The sequence below is a fragment of the Cyanistes caeruleus genome, chromosome 4, assembly GCF_971803275.1.
Source record: "Cyanistes caeruleus chromosome 4, bCyaCae1.hap1.1, whole genome shotgun sequence".
Taxonomy (NCBI): domain Eukaryota; kingdom Metazoa; phylum Chordata; class Aves; order Passeriformes; family Paridae; genus Cyanistes; species Cyanistes caeruleus.
Window position 1 is genome coordinate 74,373,750 of NC_141704.1, and position 25,562 is coordinate 74,399,311.

Below are 25,562 nucleotides of genomic sequence, written 5' to 3' on the forward strand. Positions count from 1 at the left end.
GCAGAGCTGTGATGTTTGTCCAGTTTCCATGCTTTTTTTGGTCTTTGGCCTCTCTGAGTCTGCCAACTAATGTGTTAATGGTTGTGGTTTTGGTAATGTGGACACCTGTCTAGGACAAAATGAACTGTGATTAATAATTTATGTCAAATTTGTCGAAGATGTAAGTTCCTTCTTTTCCTCCTTCCTGTCAACAATTTATCTTTCCTTTCCATAGACTGTGTAACCTTACTGACTTCATCAGGTTTTTCTGGACATAACCAAGATGGGTTCTGAGAATAAAATAACCTCAGACTAGATGCAGTTTTAATTTCAGCTTTTAAAAGTGCCCTCAGAGAATAATCAAGGAAAATCCAGGAAGTTTTTGCTTCCTTGGCACTTCTCTGCTTGTCTCCTTTCTACAGAGCTTTTCACCTAAAGCAATTGTAATATGCAGGTCCATTAAAATGATTTTTCCACTGCTATAAACAGTGCTCTGCTTCTTTTAGTGGAACTTAGAGATTCCTAAGAAGAGAAAGAAAATGCTAGAGTGATAATACCAGGAATCTTCTAAAAACATAGACAATTTAATAAGTGATAGAATATTTTGCAAGATTCCAAAATGCAGGAATTCTTTAACTTTGCACATTGTTCTTAGGATTTGATTTGACTATTATACTTGGATAAATATTTCTATGTAGACTGTAGACAGAATGCAAACTTAGAATTGGTTGTAGGTGCTTTATATAATAAATATACTAAAAAAGGAAACTTGGGGAGTTAATTTGCTATGTATTTTCTTGTGCTTCTGCCTTGAGGACGCCTGTAAACTTTCTTAGTTTTATATTAATCCTTGGTTAATTCAGGCAGAAAGTGCCATGCAAAAAAGAGGAGGACTGTGCATATTTTCTTGGTTCTCATTCCAGGCAAAACAAGAGGCAGAAGTGAACACAGAAATGTTAACCTAACATTGTTAAAAATCAGAATTAACATGAATCTTTGCAAATTATTGTAGAGTTTTTTCTTTTTTTATTTTTCGCCTTTGGAATATTTTGGTCTCTCTTGAGCCATTCAGAATGTCAGTTTTAAAACTGAGTTGGTATTGTCATTCAGTGAATATTTTGATTTAAGTGTGTTTTGCTTTTTGGGTGCTTTAGAATTCCCCAGGTGAAGATTGCAAGCATGTTCAAGTTAAAATGCAAACATTTTCCAAAGCTGTAACTCATGTAGTAAGTGTTTGGTGACTGAATTACTGGATACAGTTTGGGTTGGAACAAAGCCTAGAAGCCGTGTTTGGGTTCTGCTACCACACTGCAACAGAGAAAAAAACAAGGAAGAGGGGAACAGAGATCTCAATGCATCTGTCCATGTTGTGATCTTTACTAATCTGCTTTCTTTAGAAGTATTTAAAGTACACCTATCCTTGGTCATGCACAAGTGCTTCACAATGCAGCTCTGAAGAGGGGAGCAATATTAAAATATTGATAATTAATTTATTTACATGCTGGATATACAGCTCACCTCTGTCATCAATCCTTATGATGATTTTATCTTCCCAGATATCAAGTAGGAATGTCATACAGAGGACTCAAACAGGTCCAGGAGAATTCCCAACATGTTGAAAATAACTCCTTGGCACAGGTGGTCGACCAGGAAAGTTGTCCTCCTAGATTTGTTGCTTATGAGGGAATTGTGGGAAAAGTGATGGCTGGTGGTTGTGTCTTGGTCACGGTGAACTTGAAGGAGCTGAGTTTCAAAAACTGGTGATAGAAGATGAACTGTCATCAAAATTTTGATCCTAGATATGTGGAGAGCAGTAGAGGCTGGTTAGTAGTCTCTTGGGAATCTGCTTCTGGATGTATTGGGAGCTCTGAATGCTGATCACCTTCTCAGGGCCATCCTCTAAGAGCACAGGAGCAGGCAATTCCAAAGGGTTGGAAGTCAAGCAAGGCTGGCCAGAAGAGCAGCTTGGCTGAGCAGGGATCTTCTAGAACTTGAGGAGGAAAGGGGAGTATGTGAGAGGCCAGGTGACATGGGAGGAGATTCTGTCCCCATGGTAGGGAGAAAATCAGTGCAGTCAAAGCTCAATTTGAGTTCAAGCAGGCCGGGTCTGGGAAGGACAATAAAAGGGACTTTTACAAATATGTTCATAGCAAAAGGTTTATCAGAAATAGCATTGGGCCTTGGCCTGATGAGGTTGATCATATCAAAAATAGCCATGTAGACAAAACAGAGACATTAGATGTCCTCTTCACCTCTGCCTTCAACAAATATTGGCCCTTGGAAGTCTGGACTTCTGTTGGGAAACCATGACTGTAGGGGGGATGATAAAATCTCAGTCCACCCTGAGTTTGTTTGAGACTTGTTGCTACAGCTGGATGTGCATAAATCATGGGGCTTGGTGGGATACTGAAAGACCTGGCAGATGTCATTGTGGGACCTCACTACATTTAATTTTCAGTAGTCTTGGGAGTCTGGAGAGGTTCCACTAAATTGAAAGCTGGCAAATATTTCCCCAGTTTTCCAGGACAAGAAGGAAATCCCTGGTGATTTCAGACCTGTCTGTCTCATTGCAGTGCCTGGTAAAATTATTGAGAAATTTGTTTTGGGACTTACTGAAAAACACTCAAGAGAAAACACAATCATTGGTTACAGCCAGCACAAGTTCATGAGGGAAAGTGCTGATTAAACAACTCAAATTTATCCATAGTTGACTAAAGAAAGTCAGAAAATGTGGGGTTTTTTGGGTTTCATCAAAGCTTTTGGTCCTGTCTGTCACTGAATCCTTCTGGATAAATGCTCCACCACACAGCTCAACAAGCCCATGGTACTGGATGAGCAATTGGCTCAAAGAGTTGCAGTAATCAGGGTTATGCCAGCCTGGCATTCAGTCACTGAGGGGGACTCTAGGGCTCAACTTTACAGCCAGTGCTCTCCAATATGTTTTTTAAGTGAGCTACTCAGAAATCAAATGCACATCAAGTTAGTTTGATAGCTACACTAGGCTGGGGAGAGCTGTGAACTCCTCCAGGGTAAAGAGGACTCACTGAGAGATCTGGATAGACCAGAGAGCTGGCAATCACCAACTATATAAAAATGTGCAAAAGCAAGAACTTTACTCTCCCCCTAAGATGAGCCTGTCCTGGTTATACATACAAACTGTGGAACAAGAGGCTGGAGAGCAGCCTTGCACAGAGAGATATGAGAGTTTTGATGCAAGTTCAGCGTCAGTCACCAGAGTGCCCTGGCAGTCAGAGGGGTCACCTGTGTCCTGGGGTGCACAGGGACGGAGGGAGGGCATTGCCCCACCCTGCTCTGCACCGGTGCAGCCCCACCTCGAGTCCTGGGGGTAGTTTTGGGTGTCTCAATAGAGGAAGGACATCAGAATGTGAGAATGTGTCCAGAGGAGGGCAACTAAGGTGGGGAAAGGCCTGGAGAGCAAGAAGTGTCAAAATAAAAGAAGAATAATGTTGTGTTTTTCCCTATGATATACTGATGGAATGGAGCTTAAACCATCTGTTTATTCATTCAAATCACATTCAGGAACTGATTATCTCTCCCTTTTATTTTCTGCCTGGCATATTCATACAAAAAGTGGACAGATTAGGCAAAATCGTTTTAATGCATCTCTACTCATTTGTATTAGTCCTATGAATAAATTAGATGTACAAACTGTGCTTTTAATGAAAAAACTCAACTCTGATCTCTTCTTCTTTTCACTCGGCTAGGAAATAGTTCTGGTGGTGTTTTTTGGTGCTGAGTATCTGGTCCGGCTGTGGTCTGCAGGCTGCAGGAGTAAATACGTTGACTTCCAGGGAAGGATCTGGTTTGCCAGGAAGCCAATATCCACCATTGCTAAGTTTTAAATTCTTTTGCAACCCTCCTGCTTGTTGTAAATAAAAATGTCAACTTCTGCAGGGGCCTTATTGCAGTTCTGAGCTATGTCTATCCCTCAAGCATTTATCAGCTTTGTTATTTCTCTTCTTTTACATTGCTAGAACTGACAAAATATTAAAATATTAAATCATTAAAGACATTAAAATATGGCTAAGGCAGACATCAGGCTTAGAAAGGCAGGACTGTAAAGTGAAGAAATGACTAAATCTTGGGTAACTGCAGGAAATTGACAAGATTTTGAACACAAAATCCTTCCTTGGGTACAAACAAATTCTTTGTCTGCTTCTAGAGCTGGTCTAGTTTTGTGATGTGACTATGAGGCCTGTAAGGGATCATTATTACTCCTCATTTTGTTCTTGATTTTTTTCTCAATTAATAAGTGCTTCTTAGGTGGGTATATTAGATTGATAGGTTCATTGAAATGTGGTTTCAAGGGGTTCACTATGCTGGTATGGTACTTTGCCACTGCAAATATTCATGTTTGTATTGGAGCCCTTGAGGAAGATACTGTGGCTTTTGTTAAGAAAAGCTAAGAATGGCTACAGCTGGTTGTGCAATCACAGGTATCTGTACTTTTTTTTAACCTTTGAAATTCCCCTAGGAAAACAATACATTGGAATTCAAGTTTTGCTTTTCCCCATCAAATGCAGATGGAACAGTGTCTGCACTGAAAACAATACATTGGAAGTCAAGGTTTGCTTTTCCCCATCAAATGCAGATGGAACAGTGTCTGCACTGACAGAACAAGCTAAACTTGGAAAATACCTTTGCTGTGAATGATCAAGTCCTGCTGACTCATCCTGTCATTTTCAAATCAACATGAATAAAAAACACTGGAAAAAGAAATTAAAGGATTAGAACAGAAAGTAAAACATGTATTCATTTTATTTCTTCATTAATACAAAGGTCTATTTTAAAATCAGAAAAAAATCCCCTAAAATTTCTTTGACAGCAGTGAGATTTGTTCTATGGGTTTTCATTCCCTCTATAATTTGAATTAGTTCTTAGAAAGTTCAACATGGAAAATTCCAGGCTGAGGTGTAAGAAATGTTTCATTCCCTCTATAATTTGAATTAGTTCTTAGAAAGTTCAACATGGAAAATTCCAGGCTGAGGTGTAAGAAATGTTCTGGGACACACAGGCTCAGTAAAAAGACAGGAGCTGGATTCTGATACAAAGGTCTGGGAGAGGAACGCTTAAAAAGACTGACAAGCTTCAGGAGCTTGAAGGGAAATCAGCAGGGGCTGGAAATATATGGGATTGAAAGGTGGCAGTGAAAGGGCAGGACATGCTGGAGACCTAGGCTGTAAAATAAGGCTGTTTGGATCAGTAAATTGGGATTAATAAAGGAAGTCTATGGACTGGAAACAGATGAAAACTAGGAACAGAAGAGAAGCAGAGATAGAAAAACAGGTTTGGAGAGAAAAAAAGAAAGAGAAATATCTCTACCATGAAGAACACTTTCAGAAAAGTAGAAAGTACAAATGAAGAAATCTCTTTCACTACTTGGTTGAACTAATTTTCTAAGCATCAGTTTTTTCCACCTTTAGTGCCTGTCATCAGATGGATATGTGTATGTCTGATAATTAAGTAAAGACATGATGCATCATTTGCTAAGGGCAAAGATTTGTGTTGTGATGGGAAGAAAACCCACCCTAAATTCCAAAGTTTACAGATATATGTTCACACACATACATGATAAAGGAACAGCATAAAAACTTTGTAGTCAGGCATTCAAATGGAATTTCAAATGGAAGCTCTTTCTGTAGCCTCATCCCTCCCTTTATTCATTTTCATTTTCATTTTCATTTTCATTTTCATTTTCATTTTCATTTTCATTTTCATTTTCATTGTCATTGTCATTGTCATTGTCATTTCCATTCACGAACAGTTACTGTAGTAAAATCTTTAAACTGACTGTGTGCTTTCCCTTGAGGAGTAATCCAGCTTTTACAGCAAAAATCAGATTGATACCAGAAATTAATTTAACTCGGAGAGTGAAGGATGCTATTGCTTGTAGAACTTTTGCAATATTTGTTGCAGCAACTACATGGTTGTGAGTGAGGCAGGAGAACATTAAAAGGGAGAGGTAAAAACAAGTTAACTTTGCTGAAGGAAACTGTCGTTGCTGCTCAGGTTGGATCCCATCCTGCCTCTTGCCCAGGCATCCCATGGAAAGTTGGTTAAATCAGTTTTCGTAAGTGGGCCTCATTTTCTGAATGTCCAAGGGAAGACTTTGAAGTTGGGTTGCAGAGGTTCTGAGCCCTCACAGCTGGAAGTGAAGCCATCAGGGCTGGTATTTTGAAGTGCTATATAATGTTAAATGTCTGAAGAATAAAGTACTGCCTGTTTCAAAATGGAAAAGGAAAGTTTACCAAAACTTTTCCTGATTCTGTCTCCATTTGCTACTCATTTATAATACTACCCTTTATTTTTTTGCTAGAATTTGAAAGGGAAGCATTTAGATGCTCTAAAGAGGTTTTTCAGAGAAATGCCTGTGAGGAAATTAAAATAATGTCTTCTCAGGATAATGTTACAGCAAGGTTCAATAATAAAAAGAAATGAACTGGGATGAGGGGCAGTAAGGGATGCTGGCACTGTGAACTCAGTCTATCATTTGCATTGTATAAAGCTGGAACTCTGTAAATGGCAGAGTTGTGGAAGCAAACAAAAAAAAAGGAACTCTGGAAACAATTATATTTTCATACAAATAAAGACAGTATCACAAAGTAAACTAACAATTCAGATTTTTTTTTAGCCAGCCTTTGTTTTGACAGTTCCCTTAGCTTTGAAAGCTTGGCTTTACAGCTTTGATACAACTTTCAAAGGAAGTGTATGTGTGTATGATGCATGATACTTAATGGATTTCATTATTGCATGATGCAAACCCTTGCATTTCCTCTTGGATTAGAAGCCTTGAGCCAAAATACGGATTCATTTCTAGGGTGCACAAATGCCTTTGTGTTGTAGTCCACAACCTCAGGGTCGCGTCCAGTGAAGTCGCAGGGTTCTGGGGACCAGCGTGTAATACAACGAGACGGCCTCCTGTTCACAAAACCATTTATTCAGCATGGGAACAAACTCAGATCCAGAACAGAGAGCCCCAAAAAGAGGCCGAGCAGTGGTTTTTAAGGGATAGAACTCTTGAGGGTCTCCACCTTTGAGGGTGGAGTTCAGGGTCAGGGACCAGTAGAAACACAACAAGGGAGAACCCCCCCAGGGACTCAAACCCAATCAGAAGCCCTGGGCCGCCTTTCACAAGGGGTTTGGGGTGGGACAATGGTTATCTGAAAGTTACTCTTTGCCTTCCCGAGGCACGTCACAACACCTTTGCATTTTTTTGTGGCAAACTGCCTGATCCATCGGGCTCTTTGAAACTTCTGTCATTGAATTAATCCTGGAAGAAACTGTAGCCACTGGGGTTTTGATGTGAAACTATTACATAGACTTAACATGCCCACCAAATTCAGCTAACAATTTATTTTTTTTGAAGTGTTTTCCTTAGTCTGTATTTGTTGTGTTTTTCAGTGCTGAGATTAAAAAAGGAAACAAAAAAACCCCAATACATTCTTTCTTCTTTTGATTGTTTGTATATTTATTTATTTGTTTGTTTTTTAACAGATCTGATTGTGGTTATAGCCTCAATTATTGTTCTGAGCATAGGATCTAATGGACAGGTGTTTGCCACCTCTGCAATAAGGTATGTTCTCCTGTCACTGCAGCTCTTCACTACCACAGACGTTATTAGACGTGTATCTGATTGCCTAATTCCCAGTTTAGCTGCATGTCTGATTTTCCTACCACAGGGAAAGTTACTCTATTGAAGCACTGGGCAGTAAAGGATGGATGCTGCTCTGCCTGGTGACTGGTTGGGAAATGAAATGCAGGAACAGAGCAAATGAAAAATGGTGGGAATGCCGAAGCCAAGTAGAAAAAACAAAATGTGTCCTACTTAATACATCAAACAACTGTCTCTGAGACAAGAGGGAATTACAGAATATGGGTTTATTTAAGAAGTAATCCAGACATCACTTAACTCAGTGCTTTTTGAGTATGAGTAATTATTTTGTTTAAAGAGTAATTATGCTTTGGTGGATTTGCTTGGCACAAGTAACTCACACTGTACATCAACCAGAAACATTTGATGTCCACAGTGTTTGTTCAGCTTGCATCCAGTACTGCAGGCTTGTTTTGGGAGGTGAAGTGGGTAAACAGAAGAAAAGAATGATAAGCAGTAGGTGTACTTCCCACTCCTAGCCCATTCCAAGATGTGCTGCATGTTCTGTCACAAGCCTCTGCTTCCCAGTGGGGTGGAATCACTGGGAAGTGGGAATGTCCAGGCTGTCTAAACTGTCTAGCTCTGTAGGTGAGCACTGGGGGGACTAAATGTACAGAATGTTTTAAGGTAACTCTTAATGTGTAACATTCATCCTTACCTGGTAAAGACTCCATCCAGGCAGAAGGAATATTGGCTCCCATAGGAAAAGAGGAAGGTGCATGTGAAAATTCCAAGGGTTGTGCTTTTTTTAAATTTAACTAGAAGCATAGGAAGGACTTCAATGAAAAGGCCTTTATATGTGAGCCCAATGGGTTTTGGGCTCAGTGCAGCCTTTCCCAGTAGTAAGTCCAGAGTCACTGTCTTACACCTCAGAATGCTGTCTGACACAGAACCTTAACCCACATCCCTGCAGTGTTATCATTGCTCCACTGAAACGCCAGCAGGATCAGGCAAGTTTGAATTAAAAATCAAAACCTACACCCACAAAAAAATCTTGAAGATTGCTAACAAGAGCCAAAAACACCTCTAGTGACAAATTTTTCAGGTTGATGAATTCAGCGTTCATCTTTTCTTGCTCTTCTCTGGTTTGTTTCAGGGATAAGACAGTAAGATGACTATAGGCAAACAAAATCCATTGTCAAAAGAGTGACTCAATTAAATATTTTTATGGAATAAAATGATGCTGAAGAATTATGTTGATAATTATTTTTATTTAGTTGAAAATGTTTGGAGCTTATGATTGATTTAGTTATTCTCCTAAAAACACATAGGACTCTATCTTTTTCCAGTTATTTCAGATAGATTTCAATAACTCACAGAACAAGGATTTCAGTAATGCTATGTTTGATTCATATTCTGCATTTGCAAATAGAGAAAAAAGTTTGCTCATATTTATGTTAGCATAGCCTGAAGCATTGGTTTTCCTTGGAAAGGAGGCATTTAAAGATTGGAATCATATAAACTATACAGGTTTCCTCTGATATTGCTTTTTTTCCCATTAAATAATTGTTTTCATAGTCAGTATTTCTGAATAAACTTGACTATAATGAAATGTGATCTAAATACAGAGATGCCTCAAGCCTGAGATACCACCCCAGGCAGGGGCAGTGATATCACAGTTCTTGAACATGGCAGTGTGTTAGTGGACATAATCAGTTGTATGTGGATAAGGCAGTATTGTCCTCAAGCATTTTTATGTATTTATTGTATTTGTTTTGATACTTTGCTTTCTTTACAGGGGGATCCGTTTCCTCCAGATCCTTTGGATGCTTCATGTTGACCGCCAGGGAGGCACCTGGAGACTCCTGGGGTCAGTGGTTTTCATCTGTTGACAGGTACCCAGCCTTTAGACATGCCCTTCATCTTTTTATTTCAGTAAATTCTCCTGTGGGCTTCAAATCATGGTCTGGTTTAAATGAACTGTTACATTGCAAGAAAAAAAATACTTTAAAAGTCTATCATGTGTTTCTTTCACCTTTTAAAAGGGGAAGCTATTCTTTTCTATTCAGGGCAGTGGCTAATAGGGTATAAACACCAGTGTTTGGGTTTATTAGTTAACTGTTGTACTCTTTGATGTTATCCCTCAATGCAATTTCTTAAATGCAGTTTTGTGGACTGCCTTTCATATTGCAAGTTCTCCCCACTATCTCTGCAGAGGAAGCGCTCCTAGCTTGGTTTTCCTGTAGAAAACCAAACAAGAGTGGAAAAATCATGCTAGAAGTCAATTATTTAAATATTTCTGTTTTGTTCTTCTTGAATACAGAGCTTTCAAATTAATTCTCTAAATAAAAAAATATAAACTATGTTACGATGCTGTGTAAGAAAAATTACATTAAGGGTGTAGTCATAGGGGCACACCTGGCTATAAATAGGTACATGTCTGCTAAAACTTTGAAACAATTTTCAGTATGAAAGCTCTTTAAGCAGGAAGAGTTTAAAAGTTTTTTTGCAGACTTTAATATATTTCTAATTGAAGGCTTCTTTTTGAGCCTTCATGGAATCTCTTTATTACTAGTGTTATCAATATAATAGAAACTTAATAGCCTTTAAGTTTTGCATTTCATGCCACATTGTGGAGGGCTGATACTCTGCTATTAATCTCCACATCCCACTTGTGGTGGTTAACCTGTTCTTATGAGTGTAGATTTGTTCTTCACATATTGACAAATATGTGGAGATTTTTTATTTTATTTTATTTTTCCCCTAGTGAGAACAGTGAGAACTTCTATGTCATGATGGCTGTGCAGAAGTGATGCACACCAAAGTGCTGTGGGATAAAGCCTCCTTTCATACTGTACAACAGGATAGCTTTTAATGCTCCAAGTCTGTGTGGTCTTCATTTATTATGCTTACATTTCCTGGGTATCTTGCTAGGACAGAGCTGATATCCAAATAACTTTTTCAACATTTGCTACCCTTACTGGCAGAGCTGTTTGAGAACATTTTTCCTGTGTTCAGAGTTTTTTAGTCAAGAATCAGGAAATATTATCTCCAAAATACAACACTTCAATCTTATGTATCACAAACATAAGAAAGTTCAATGGCTTAAAAGGAAAAAAAAATCCTTGGAGAAGTGAATTTATTAGTAGATGCACCCGAAGTTGTGTTTATCCAAAGAAGTGATTATGGTGATAAATAAAACTCCACACATCTGTAGTACTTACCCCAGTAGATCACCCACTCACACATTTAGAAAAAAATACCAAGCACACAGTCCTGTATTGACATTGGACAAGTGTAGCTGAAACCCTAACAAGGTACCAAACAGAAGGAAAAATGGAACCTTTATTCTTGTCCAGCCTCTGAAAGAAATTTTTGTTTAAAAATAAAAATCAAAACAAAAACACCTCAGCTGCTTTTTCTTCACAGGCAGAGTACAAAGTCTTCATCTATTTTTGGTTTTCTTTGTGTTTGATACTCTTACATAAAAAATGGGTCCCTAATCCTTTTAGCAATGTGAGAAAATAAATTCACATCTTTGTGCCCTGTGAAAATAGCAAGCACATGTACCTCCCTGGACCCAGAAGAGCTTAGTAAAGTTGTCACCAACAATTTCCATATGTTTTAAAATTTTACATATAGCTCAATTAGCTTACTCAGGCCCTGTTTGGCTGGGATGCTCTTCTATTTTCATCAGGTTGAGCTTATATACCAGCATTTCTTACCAAAGGCAACAAAACATGAGTCAATCTCATATGTGGTGGTGGAAAGCCATGGAGAAATCCTGCAGCTTGCTGAAAAACCAAGTTAGCCACTCAAACTCCAGCTTGTGAGCCTCTAGGTTGGTTTTACTCCTTCCTCACCTTGCTCTTCCACTGCTCCTAGGAGAGGAGGGATTCTCATATTTTTTCCAAGTTGTGAACTTTGTATTGTGTGGTCTTTATTTTAACTGAAAATGGAGATACAGCTGAGTCTAAAAAATGTACTGACTCAACTCTCTCAATATTCAAATTTACTTTGGTGTGTTTCTTGTTCTTGCTGTTTCCCCTGTGTGTATTTGAAAGTCCCTGCTGCAAAGAGCCATTTGTTTTAGGCAGCACTCTCTATTCTTAAGCTCTTATCTAATAAAACAAACATAAATATGTAGTTTAAGGCCTTATGCCTCCAGAATACTCCTTGTGTTGTGATCAAGTCTCATGAAGTATGTGTTATTTAAAAAGCTTCTGACTCTCCCTTAAAGTGTGCATGAGATTGCTGCCATTGTTCTTAATAATTAAATATAGTCTCTCTATACATGTGTGTTGCACTATATTAGGAACAGCGAAAGTAACGACACAGACTCTCTGGCTTGGTTGCACAAGAGAGCCAGTTTTATTCTTCCAGATATTCTTTTATAGACAGTTCCGAGAAGGTGATAGAAGGTGAAACTTTCATTGGTTATTAAACTAACACATCATCATCATTGGACATTTAGGAACACCACCCCTTGACCATTTCTTTCAAGAAAACAACAAGGTGACAAACAACACCTGCAAAGGTTGCTTTCCTTCTCTAAGGACTGTTTGGATTCCTCCTTATGATTTCCTAGGCCAGAGTGAGAACCTTGTGTGACTTAGTTTCACACAGCCTCAAGCTAATGCCTGAAGCCTAAAAATCTCTTATTTGACTATTGGCAGTTCCTATACGCATGAAACATGGGTTGGTGACATTTAGAGTAAGTCCAAAGCAGTTTCATTTTCACCTGGCCTTTACTTAAAAATAATTCTGTCTTTACATGAATAGTGCTGGAGCTGAGAGGTATCAGTGGTGAAAAAAAACTCGTTAGTTCTGTTGATATTTCAGCCACTTTAAAAGGATTTCATAAGACTGCTATTTTCCTGCCTGCTTCCCAAAAAGCCAGCACTTAAACCAGAATTATTCCAATTAACATCCAGTCAATTCTGTATATTAACATAAGAAGCTTTTCAAAGCAAGTCGTATCTATAAGTACACAGTGCTCCACTAAGATGAGATAAATGTGAGAAAATAAAAGTGACCAGCAGAGAAACTACTGAAACCCCAGGGTTTATTTCCTTTTTCATCTGCCTTGTTTAGCAAACAGGCCTGCAAAAAGTTAAGGCTTAAATTAAAAGATTTGACCATGGGCAAGATGAAATACTACCAGAATTCATTTTTTATGTCATCATTAATGATTTGAGGAAAAACACACATTTTTCTTTGTGCCAAGAATACTTACAGGTTTCCTGAGTCCAGATTTTAATTAGTGCTTTAGGAGAAGGAAGAATATTTATATTTCCTGCTGCTGAATGTCAGTACTTGATACGAGGTCTACCTTTCCCCAGAAAGCCCTTACAAGGAATGAGGGACATTTGATAATAAAATTGAATCTTCCCTTACAAACAGTTCAAGAAACATGGGTAGAGCATTACAGAAAATCTGTGAAAACCTGACATACTTTAAAAGTAGGGGCAATCCTTCCTAATCAGGTTTTAATTTTAAATGTATCATATGGCAGTGTTTTAATTCCCTTATTGTCTGGGATCCAAGGAGAGAGAAATGACTATCAAGAACTTAAGGAAGACATCACTGAAGATGTAACACAACACTGTTTCATGATAAAGATGGCCACATTTGTGCAAAGAAAATAAAGGAATAATGCATGTAAGCTTTAAGTAATTAGAATGAGCAGTTTTTCCTCATAACTAGGTACTGGATTTCCCTGAGGGGTAGCTGGATATCTCATTTGCACTGCTTTTAAAAGCTTTACATGGTTTTGCATCCATGACACCACACATTTTGGCTTGTTTAAATGCACAAGCACTTTGTTCTTTTCCTCCAGACTGTGAGAATTATGTACCTTAAGTCACAACATGTCTGACACAACTTTCCTGCCCAAAAATATTTAGAGAAAATAGTATATTCACAAGGACTGTATCATGCCCTGACAGAAGTGTGTCCTAGTCTTGTTCTTTAGAATTGAAAACCTGACATCTATCTAGCATATTTTATCTTAAGATTTTATCTTAACATGAAACTGTTGAGGTATCACTCTTCAGTCTTAAGCAGTCTAAACATCAGATACTCAGGTTCACTGTTCAGACATGGCCATAATCACAAGACATGGATGTTGTTTCTCAGTGTACTGTTCGGAAAGGGTATTTTTAAAGCTACTTTCCTACTTTAAAAATGTTTAGACAGTTAGTATTTTGAGTAGACAGTCAAGTGGAATGATTCCTATTCCATAATTAGGAGAGATGTCCCATTCTACATTCAGCTACCCCAAGGACCAAGCCCAAAATTATGGCTTCTTGAACAATTTAGTCTGGTATGAATAAAATTCAAGCTAATGTTTTAGCTGTTTTACTGGAGGCAAATTTTATACTTGAAATATAACATATTAATTTTTCTACTGTGATGCAAAAAACCCCACAGATATTTGGAATGTTTTACAATGGTAGAATATATATAATACATATATATAGGATGAAAACTTCATATGCTTATTTGCTTTCTCTTTTAACAGGAACTCATAACCACATTGTACATTGGATTCTTGGATTAATTTTTTCATCCTAATTTGTTTATCTTGCTGAGAAGGATGCAGTTGATGAAGATGGAAAGACAAGTTTCTCCAGCTATGCTGATGCCCTTTGGTGGGGTGTGGTAAGTCCTCACCAACAAAATGTGTGTGCAAACAGGGCCCAAGGTTTTCTGCTCAAGTTATGATCTTTTCAGAAAAATCTGGCATTTCTTTCTTTGCAGAATGTATTTCTATAGGGAAGCTGACAACCTCTTCAGATGGATACAAGAAAGATTATAAGAAATACAATTAAGTTATTGGGTTATTAAATTTTATTGCGAAAGCAAGTTAGAAAGTTCTTAGCAAAGAACACTGAATGCTTACATATATGAAAAGTCCGCATCTCAAAAAGATTAAAAATCCCCTTCAAAACCTATATCACTTCCTTCAAACTCTACATAGTTGTCTGTGAAAAGTGCCTAACTCAAAAACATGTTCCATATGTGAAAGTTGGGTTAATGACTTTATATTTTTTTTATCTTTTTTGAGTAAAACTCACTTTTTCAGTAATAATTCAGATCTTGATCAGGTCAGATCAGGTTATAGGTTCCTGTTTATTGGTTTTTATCTTTAACTTAGATGCTGCATAAGTCTCTACTTCAATGAAGTATACAGAATTATAGACTATATTACATGTAGCCTGAGTCACCACTGTGTAAGTAGTTCACTATAAAAATATTTTAAACATTAAATTCCTGTCACTAGGTTGTCAAGTATTCATTTAATCTGCAGAGTATCACCTATGACTGTGCTAAACAGTACAAACCCAGAAGAATCTAGTGAAAAAAGAAAAATCCACTCAATGGCCAGGTGGACCTGATGATCTAAGGTGCTGGGAAGCAATGAAACCAACCCATAGAGCTACAACTTATTAAAGTCCTCATTGGGCATGGGATAAAATTTTAGGAATATGAAACCTCATGGTTATAGATGTGAAGTAACCTGTAGCTAGTGGAAGAATATAATGAGTGTCTTGGAAGTACAGATTGTGCTGCATTTTAAAAGAAAATCAGGGTATAATTGAAAGATAAAACTAACATTTTCCAACATTCTCTGCTCAGAAATACTGATAACTTTGGGAAATACAAGTAGAAAAAAAAAATTCTGCTGTGATCAAGAACACCAGAGAATTACTTTATTTATAATACCTTTCCATATATTCAATGTGCTAATTAGATCAGCAACAAGGAACCCTCTTAAAGTAGACAGCAAAAAACTTTTGAGACATGTTCAGGCACCTGCAGAAGTCTACCAAAGTGCCTGCTGTGGAGATGGAAAATTCATCTCTTCTGTGATAACAGCTCTCATGCTGTCTTCCATAGTAACACTAAGGCAGCTCAGCATTACTGCAGTTTGGTTTTAAGTCCTGGGTGCTAGAGAACTTAGGGAAAAAACCAAACCACCCCCAAAAAACCAAGAAGCATTTCATAAGAAAAAAGAGAGGAAAAAGAAGGAAAAATCAGACTTTGAAGGGTCATCTGGGTACACTGAGGAGCTGAAGTGCTGTTAAAGAAACAGAGCTTTATCTTCCTCCACTGCCCAGAAACACATACTGCATTTCAAGATGAATAAATACAACAAATATAACTATATTTTTGGAACTTGGAAAAACTAAGTTTGGTAGTAGTTGGTAATTTTTCCCTGCAAATCTTTCTTCCAGCTCTGACAGTAGCAGGAAACATATTCTTCCCATGCCTTTATTGCTTGATAGTTTCTTCTGAGAAGACTATTTTTGCATAACATCTAAGCATTTGTCAACAAATTTTTCCATAGAAGGCAGCCTCTTTGTAGTCAGTGTAAATTTACATATTCTTTTAAGTCTGTTTTGACTGTGTTTCTGCTACCATTCAAGGCAAAGGGAAGGGAGGGGGACTAGGTTTGGGGCTAGTACATCCAAATAAAAGCACATTTTTTCTATTTACAGTTCTCCCAAGTGGTTAGTATTGATGACAGAGCTCTTCTGTTCCTCACCAGAACCTTTTCACTTCTCAGTGCTCCAAGCCATGTTTCTCACACCATTTCATGGCAGCATCAGAGCTCTGAGGATGCCGAAAACCCAACATCCCCATGGCCCAGGGTCTCTGTTTTAGCCCATGATCTGAGTCTTATACTGCTGTGACCATGGTGCTGAGGCCCCTGTCAGGTGTGATTCCTGTGGCTTGCTGTGGTTTCCTGCTTTGGGATCAGCTAATTATCCCCTTCCATTGAGCAGCAGGGGCTCCTTATTATATCACAAAGCTTTCTGATGGACCAGCCTTCACCTGGACCCTCTTTTCCCCTGCACCAGGTCCATCCTGACCTCTGGGTCATAATGATTTCTCTTTCATCCTGCTGGGACTCTTAAGGAATAGCACTAAACCTCTGTCCCACTCAGGTCCTCCTGCCTCTGGGCTTTTCAGGGCTGGCCTGCCACCTCCACAGCAAGTCTGTGTAGAGCCAAGTCCCTACAGATCCCAGACCTGAGGATGGTAATTGGCCTAATGACTCCAACCAGCATGACCCCACTGGTGATGCTCCAGACACACCCAGGGCCAATATTACAGCACAGGAGAGTTTGTCTGTAGCTCAGCTGCAGCTGTGTTTAGTTATTGACTCCCTTAATCCTGATTTCTAGGCATGGGATGATGCCCTGCTATTGTCTCCTCCGTGTGGACTTGCATGCTAACTATTTGATCCTGATCCTGCCCTGTGCTTGCTGTCAGACCTGCCTTAGTGTGCTGCTGTATTGTAATCCAGACTCTCGGGTGTACCTGTCTGCACTTTCTGCTTCTGTTTCGCTTGAAAGGTATTGAGTCCTGACTGAAGAGATACTGCCCTGCTGGCTCTGTTGTCTCCCTTAACTGTGGGCCCCTTCTCCCTTAGGGAGTACCTGGCCCTGATAAGCAATTATCAGATCCAAGTTTAAGCAACTTATGGCTTAAACACAATTCTGAGTGGCCAGGTCCTGTGTTTGGAGGGGAGGAAGAAAGCTAAGCACAGGTCTACCTCTACTGGCAGGTTGACTCTGGGAGATAACACATCCTGGAATGGTTCTGTGTTCCTTTCTTGCCATGAGGATTCATCTGGCATGGGTTAGTTCTGTCCCTTTTTACTCCTGTCAGCACAGGTTTCCTTATCCCTAAATCCATACTGTTGATTCACGCCTGTCTCCTGATACTTCACTAATTACTTTTCCCTTTCATTCTTTTTTCTCATGCTTTTTTGGAGAAAAAAGCACTAAATTAGGTATTTGTTCCTGGTGTAGGTAACAGTCACAACAATTGGCTATGGAGACAAAGTTCCCCAGACATGAATTGGGAAGACAATAGCTTCCTGGTTCTCAGTATTTGCCATCTCCTTCTTTGCCCTGCCAGCTGTAAGTAGAACTTGAATATCTTCATTAAAGGCGTGTCCACCTCTGTGAATGCCTCTGGCTCCTGTAACCTGTGGATCACAGCAAGAAACACATGTTGTTTATTGAAGTTACACAATTCCACTGCTGATCTGCTCAATTTCAGATTTATCTGTTGGAATAAATAGAACTCTGACAGTTTAGACATTTAAAAATTTATTTTATAAAGTCTTTTATTAAATGTCTGTTTATTCCAGGTGTAAAGTATTTCATTTAGGTATGTGATGCTACATACACATCTGACTAGTAATTTTGCTATGTTTAGGGCATTCTGGGGTCTGGTTTTGCCCTGAAAGTACAGCAGAAACAATGTCAGAAGCATTTCAATAGACAAATCCCAGCTGCAGTTTCCCTAATTCAGGTAAGGCCATAACAGTAGAATACTAAAATACCTCAGAGTTTATTAGAGAGGGAGTGTGGCCAGGAAGTTCAAGTATTGAGAATCACTATTCTTAAATTTATTATAGATCTTGTGTTTAACCACTTTGTCATTTTGATCCACATCAGCAAGTAGAGAAAATGAGATAATTGCCTTTCCCTTTCTGGAAGCTGCACTATACCTGATAGTCACAGGCATAATGACACTAACTGGATGCAGTGAGTATATGTAGTGAAATACCCAATAAAATAAAAATCTTCCTTATAATATTTAATTAATAACTTCCTTTTCATATTCTATAGGTCCTGCACATCTGCCAAATCCTGAGATGGATGTGTGTACAAATACATAAAAACACACACCTGTTTTTAGAAAAATCTCCTAGCATAACATTCCATGTGATGATATAAAGAATTAAATAGCACAGTGCACAAACATTCAGTGTGCCACAGTGCAGAAAAAAGAAAACACAGCATTCAGTGGGGGATTCACTTTTATGATGGTTGAGTTTGATTTACTTGGGGCTTTTTTTCTTTTGCTGTGGGCAGAGTGTGATTCCAGTTCATGGAGGGAGCACTCCAAGAGCACACTGAATATCTCTGTGTGATGCATGTGCATCTCCTGATGCAAATTGCATCCACCATGGCTGTATTTTACTAGGAATGGTGTTCACCTGGACTGAGGGGTTTGTTGTCAGTTGGATTTGCTGCAAAATTTGCCGTGCAGGAACCCAGTGACGGCTCCTGCACTGAGGCTCTTTGGGTTTCTTTACAGATCCTGTGGCGCTGCTATGTAGCAGAGAAATCCTGCACCTCCACAGCCACCTGGAAGATCTATGTGACAGCTCCCATGCAAAATCCCAAAAAGTCTCCAGCGCCATCTAGTCCTGGTCTGAGAAAACAGGTGACAGAACTGGCAGGGCTGGCTCTCTGCTTGCTTTTCACTTTAAATTATAATTAACTTGCCAAAAGCCTCGTGAAGTGCCTGAGAAGTTTGGGCACCTGAAATGAAATATGTTCATTTTCCTCCTGCCACAGCCCAATTAGTTTTGTTTTCCTTAAAATAGTCTTAGGGAAAAACATCTTCTAGATAAATTTGCCTTGTTGGTCAGACAGGTACCAACTCTTCATTGTTTTACCCCCTTTGGAGTCTCCTACTTTCTCAAAGCACAAGGCAATGGTGCCACTTTCTCATTCTGCATTCATTTTTTAGCGTAGTTGTTACAGGAAGAAGGAAAAAGCCAGTTTAAAAATTTATGTTCACATTTAACATGTGGTTGACAGCAGATACTTTTATCTGAAGTACTCCATGCTGCTTCCATCTCTTCAGAAATTACGGCAAATTCCTGGGCCATGGGTGCAGGAAACTGCAACAGTGTTTGTCTACAAAGGTGGAATTGCCCAAACACTGTTCTGTGGTGCCATTGCCAAGCTTGCCAGAAGGGCAGAGGTCTGCAGCAAGTCGAGCTCAGGCACCCTGCTTTCCCAAATGATGGTCAAGGCCTGCCTTTAGGCAGTGACATCCCACTGGAGCCTGTTTCCTAGGGGAAAAGGGCTGTAAAATTCCCCATGCCACATGAAACAGCCTGTGGTTTGGTGCTAGTGTGACCCTGATTTGTCACAGCTGGAGACAGAAAACAGGAGAGAAAAGGGGTAAAGCTGAAGTAAGACTTCTGTATGCATGTTGCTGAACAGCAAGCAATCCATGGTTGGAGAGATGGGGAAAAAACGTATTTTCACTCTGTCTTCTTTAGTGAGGGGGACTTCCATAATGTATTATTTGTCTGAACCTCCTTGTGCCCTGGGAACCCTCATTTAAGAATATTAGTATGTAGTAATGTTAGAATAGTAATGGTTCTTTCACATCTTACCAAAGGATCCTCTTCTCTTGTTCTTTCTTTGTCTGTAACTTCTTATTTTAAGGTCTCAGATATATATTGATAATTCTGTGCATGTTGTAGCATTCTTTTCTCCAGAGGACTCCTATTTTCTTTTCCTGCTATAAGAGCCTGTAGTCTTTGATGTTAGAAGTATTTTGATGCATGTCAGTGCATCCACTGTCCACAATAAATATCTATTTCTACCATTTCACCCCCATTTAATTCTGAACATGCATTTGTTTAACTGCTGCTGAGCTGAACAGAAGGAATTTCAAAATCTGAATGTAGACCATAATAAAGTATATCGCATCTCGCCGGAGCTTATCTGGCTCTATCACTTCGGCCTGTGACAGGAGTGGGTCACACCCCAGGAGCAGGATGACCTGAGGTGCAACTAGAGCACTTGCTCTACAGCTTTTTGGCTGTCAGTCTGCGCTCTGAGGAGACAAGGATGAGAGGGAGGTCTTTTGCATGGGATAATAGAGGATTTGTTGCTCTGGGGAATCTTGGGGGCAAAAGACAGAAAATGTGAGTGTGCAACAGCTGAAATAGGGAGGCAGTTCAAAGGGAGGGTAGAAAGCATCAGCTAATCAGAGATATCTTGGGGAGGGTAAAAGGCAGGGTTCACAAAATCATCATCCAATGAGGGAGGTAGGGGGGGAAAGTTGGGTCACATGGACTAATCAAGGTTGAAGTTTAGGGGAATTTCCAAAGTGGAATTCCAAGCATGCGATGGGCTTAAGACAGATGGACAGGAGACTCAGGGTAGATTGACAACGTGGGTTGAGAGGGTCTAATTTGGACCAAACCATCAACTTAGATAATAACCGAACATACCTTAGAAACACACTGCAACATCAGTAAGAATGGGCTTAACTTTAAATCAAATAGCCTTGTTCCATATGTGAATATATTGGCCCTGCAGCTCTTTGTGTGACTCCAAACCTTCATTTTTAATTTTTAAGTACCAATTGTATTGTGTTTATTGGACTGTCTTTAGGCTTCTAAAATCAGGAGAACTGTTTGGAAGCAGGAGGAAGGATTTCTCTTCTCCTGTTGTGCCTAATTTAGCCTTTTTTGGCAAAAGGTGAAATTTTCTTCAGTTGATGAAGTCGCACTAGGGCCTAGTTCATAGCTGAAAGTCTATGGTTATGTTTAATTAAAGCTTTAGAAAAATATTCCAGACAAGGTAATATATGCTGAAGTCATTAGAATTTTGAGTGCCTAGAGTCTTGGTCCCAATTTGAGAAATTTTACTAACAACCTGATTTTTCAGAATGTCCTAGTTGCCTTCTGAGAATCAAATTCTTAACAGATTTTAGTTGATAATTCAGAATCAGACACTTTAAAACCATAAACAAAGGTTGCAGCCCTTTCACTGAATTTCAGTTTCATTCTTTAAATAAAAACATATGACCTCAAGTGAATTCCCTGTACAGTGAAGCTCACATGTGCACTTGTCTATGTTTGACAACATCTTCTGAGATCATTCTGTTCCTACTCTCACAGGCCAGATGATACAGACGAAAAGGGAAGCTGGGCTGTGGGAATGGTTCTGCACCTGTAATAAACCCAGGAGAAAATTCCTTGTCTGTTCCCCAGATCACTTATGATCACGCTGATGAACAAGAGGACAAAAAAGATGTGTCTTTCTACATAGATGAACCCAAAGGTAATTTACTTCTGCTCAGTTTATCATTTTTCAAGAGACAAACTTACAAAGAGCTTATGTGATGAAAAGTTCTATGAAGAAACAATTCTAAGCTAATCAGTAAATCAAGATGTCTCCAACCAAGGATGGTTAGATAACAAAAATAAGGGGACACAAATTAAAGGAAGACTTTAATTCATATGGTGTGATTATCAAAAGAGCTTTCTTTGTTCACCATAAAGTAAGATGTTGGATATATTGTTCATTCTTCTTTTTTTAATTTTGGAAATGGAAAGCTTTCTCAGGTCTACCCCACTTTTTAACTTTACCTCCTTTTACCTCTGAAGGAAGGAAAAATAAACCAGGAAAAATATTTCTACTTTTTTACAGCACCCTCTTAAACATCGTGCAATTAAATTGTGATACGAAAAACCAACTGTTTTTATGCCAACTGTTTTTATATCAACTAAGAGGTTTTGATGAGTGGGGTTTTTTCTCTTGCTTCATTTAAAATATTGTGTATTTATATAAGTGATAGTTCTATTTCAACATGGAAACTGTCTAAATTTCACTGCTGTGTTAACATACTTGCTTTCTTTGTAAAGTCCTTTTTTTTAAATTAAGTTTGTAATAGAAATGTCCATATAAAATGGTATTGTTTAATAATGGTTTTCTGAAATGCTTATTTTTCCCCTTTTGCATAGAGTTTCTTTGTCTGATAGGATTAGGGCTTTGTTCTGAATCTGCTATATCCTGAGCTCATAGTTTGAGTTCTGTTCCATACTCAGAGGCATTTCCAGTGCTTTTGGGGTTGTGGGAGAGGGCAAGAAGGCAATCTATAACCAAAGTTTCTGCTTTAACTACACATCTCATAACAAAATATTGTCTTCATTCTCAGCATATTTATTGGGCTGGAGCAGCTTCCCTTGCTGACCATGTGACAGCAGATTTTGCTGAGTGTATTTTGGTATTGTGATGTGATGGATAGAAGAAGCAATGTGTTGAGCAACTGGTACCAATCCTGGAGGCCACTATGATGTTGGGGACTCTGCTGCCTGTACTCAGGACTCTGCCAGTGTATGCTGGCTCACTAAAGCTGTGTTCTTTCAATGGTCATAGTTACACTGAGCAACTCTTTCCTCTGTCATAGGAGAGTGATGAAGAAAGCATGTATCTTTTTCTGCCTGACAGTAAAATGAAAGAATTTTCCCCACTTTTTCTGAAAATGTTTTCTTCTTGTACTTTCATTATAGCTGGTCAAATTTATTCTTCTTCTGAAGGACAGCCATGCATATTATTCCCTTACCAATTAAATTTGATTTATTTTTCATTTTCTTTCATGTTTTGCCTTAGCCACTGTCAGGGTTAAACCACACTCAGTTTGATTTTCCTGATTCATTCCTTCTGTTGCAAAGCTTCCAGGAATGTAGCTGGCAAACTCAATTGCTCAATTGACTGAACATACTTGACACCTCTCAAAAGTTTAAACCTGATTTCTCTCAGTGAAATTCTCCTTGCCAGAATTAATAGCCTTTTATTCCTGGGAATTGGAAGTACTAGGCTTCAAGCCTGTAAATGGAAGCATTTTTTTCCTGTCAAAAAAGCTGAAAGTAGAAAAGGCAGAGAGGATCATAATTCAAAAAAGGTAATTGAAAGGAGCCATGCCAGCTTCTATTTGAGTGTTGCTGTAGTGGAATATTTTATTCATTGCTGGTGGGGGCTGGAGGTTTTGCAGGTGATGGCAAACTGCAAGGTTGAATCACATCACTTTTCTAGGCCTGACTTAGGTGAGCAGAGCTGCTGCTTTAAACCAGCTCTTTGCTGCTCTGGTCTGGTGTAACAGAGGGACTGTAGCAAGTCCTGAAATAAATGCTTGTCAAGAACAGGCAACACAGTAACATTCCCACTGATAAAATTCCTTGTTCTGGGCAAAAATAGATAGAAATGTAGTTCAAGTATCCTTGGAAAAGGAGACATTTGCCTTAATTCAGCAATGGCATTATGTGAACACACCTTTCCTCATGCAAATAGCATTTTTCTAATGACATCTTATTCATGTATCTACATGCACCCATCTTATTCTTGCTCAAGCCTTGCTTAGGAAGCAGATCTTCCCAAGCTGGGCAAAAGTGCTTTCCTTTATTTCTATGAGGAAGGTTGGAGAAAAGGGAAACCTTACAAAACAGTGATGATCAACATTAAGGTTTCTGAGAGGTTTCTTTGTATGTGGAATGAAAACCCCATGTATTGGATAGTGCATAATATAGGAACAAGACTTTTATTCACAAAAAATGGTAGAGTTTTGAAACAAAGACTTGATAACCTAAAAGAAAAATTACTTTTCTGCACTGTGTATGGATTCTGGGTGTGACTGAGGAAAAGTGATCTGTAGCACTCAGAACCTGTCCATCCTTACAGAAAGGGAAAGGCCAAGTCTTCCACAATAATAATTTCCTTCGTGGAAATCAAACCTCCCAAAATGAAGCTATTTAGAAAGAAATGAATAAGAAAAAACTAAAACAATCATTGATTAATTTAGAAGATTTAGAATTGTTTTGAAGATTGTTTTAGAGATTTAGACATTTCTAGAAAATAACTGTGGTGCCAAGTCACAGAATGGCTTTGCATAGAATAGGTTGGGCTGGAAGTACCTTAAGAATCAAAGAATCCTGGAATTATTTGGGTTGGAAAGAATCTTGAAGATCATCCAGTGCTACCCCCTGGCATGGGCAGGGACACTTTCCACTATTACAGGTTGGCTTGAACCCTATCCAACCTGGCCTTGGACACTTCCAGGGATGGGGCAGCCACAGCTTCCCTGGACACTCTGTGCCAGGGCCTCACCACCCTCACAGGGAAGAATTTATTCTGGATATCTAATCTAGATACCTCCTCTTTTAGTTTAAAGCCATTCCCTTTGTCCTATCACTGTTTGCCCATGTAAAAGTCCCTCTGCAGTGTTTTTACAAAGTCCATTTAGATGATGGAAGGCTGTAATGAGATCTCTTCACAACCTTCTCTTCTCCAGGCTGAACAACCCCATCTCTCTCAGCCTGTCTGTACATGAGAGGTGCTCCAGCCTTTGGAGCATCTTTGTGACCTTCCAAGTGGTTTTTTTTTCTTCATGGGTGTCTGTTGCTTCAACTAAGGAACTATTTCATCTGATTTAATATTTGCATGTAGTGATTTAAAGCCCTCAGTCACTTCATCCTTACCTGAGATTATATCCATAAATATTCTCTGTATTCCTGAAATTAATCTTTACCTGTACTTTTGCTTGTCCTTGTACCTACTCCTCTGCAGCCAGGACTGTTTTCAGGATGACACATATGTGCAAGCCTTCTGACATCTTTAATGTTCCTGTCAGGTTTAAAGAAGGCACTTAAGTATGAAGATTGTAGTTCATTAGAAGAACTCACAATCTCCGTGAGTGGCAGGTCACAGAGAGTGATCTATGCAGATAGGAAACAGCATTTTGGCGTAACTGGAATTTTCTAGATGGATTTTGAGTTTTCTCTTCAAATATCAGCTATTCAGCACAGTGCATCCTTCACAAAATAAGCCAAATAGCTGTTTCATAGTGTTTTTTTATTAGAGAGGAGAAAAAACCATAGAAATTTGAAAGTTTTTAGACCTTGAAGGTCAATCTCCTGGGACAGCTCCAGCAGATAGAATATATTACTCTCTGTCAGCTGTTGTACGTCGTATACACAACTCATTATTGTTAAATTTGTCAAAGTCACAAGACTCTCATAGTGATAAATCTCTGCTGAGCAAAAAATAAAATTCCCTGCTTATCACTGTGCTTTACTGTTTGATTTTTGGAGTTTCTTGTATGCTGATGTGGGCACAATTTAAAGCAAAACTGCACAAGAGCAACTTTTTACCAGGAGAGGGAAGAGTACTGCAGTTTTCTCTGACATCCTTACCTTTGTCATCCATCTCATATAAAATGTACAGTAGTGCTAATGTTGATTTATTCTGTCTGTAATGCCAGTTTGGATGCTGACATTCCAGCATTCACCTGTCTGGAAATGCTCTGGTTTTTACCAGAGACTGGTTGCATTTCCCATTGGGAAAAGGGGCTGCTT

At 38.9% G+C, this 25,562-nt stretch overlaps 1 long non-coding RNA gene across 4 annotated transcripts in view; it reads left to right on the top strand.

Moving 5' to 3' along the window:
• Positions 1-25,271, top strand: part of LOC111930142 (uncharacterized) — a 50,960-nt gene extending 25,689 nt beyond the window's left edge. Inside the window, exons 3-9 of one of the 4 annotated variants that reach the window (XR_015285902.1) lie at positions 7,495-7,573; positions 9,390-9,486; positions 14,115-14,254; positions 17,828-17,923; positions 18,716-18,844; positions 21,330-21,492; positions 22,370-25,271. This is a non-coding gene — a long non-coding RNA (uncharacterized LOC111930142). Of the gene's footprint in view, positions 1-7,494; positions 7,574-9,389; positions 9,487-14,114; positions 14,255-16,676; positions 16,957-17,033; positions 17,243-17,415; positions 17,527-17,827; positions 17,924-18,715; positions 18,845-21,329; positions 22,135-22,369 lie in introns of those variants that run through there. The other 3 variants (XR_002865050.2, XR_015285903.1, XR_002865049.2) reach the window with 3 other exon arrangements.
• The last annotated feature ends 291 nt before the right edge of the window (positions 25,272-25,562 follow it).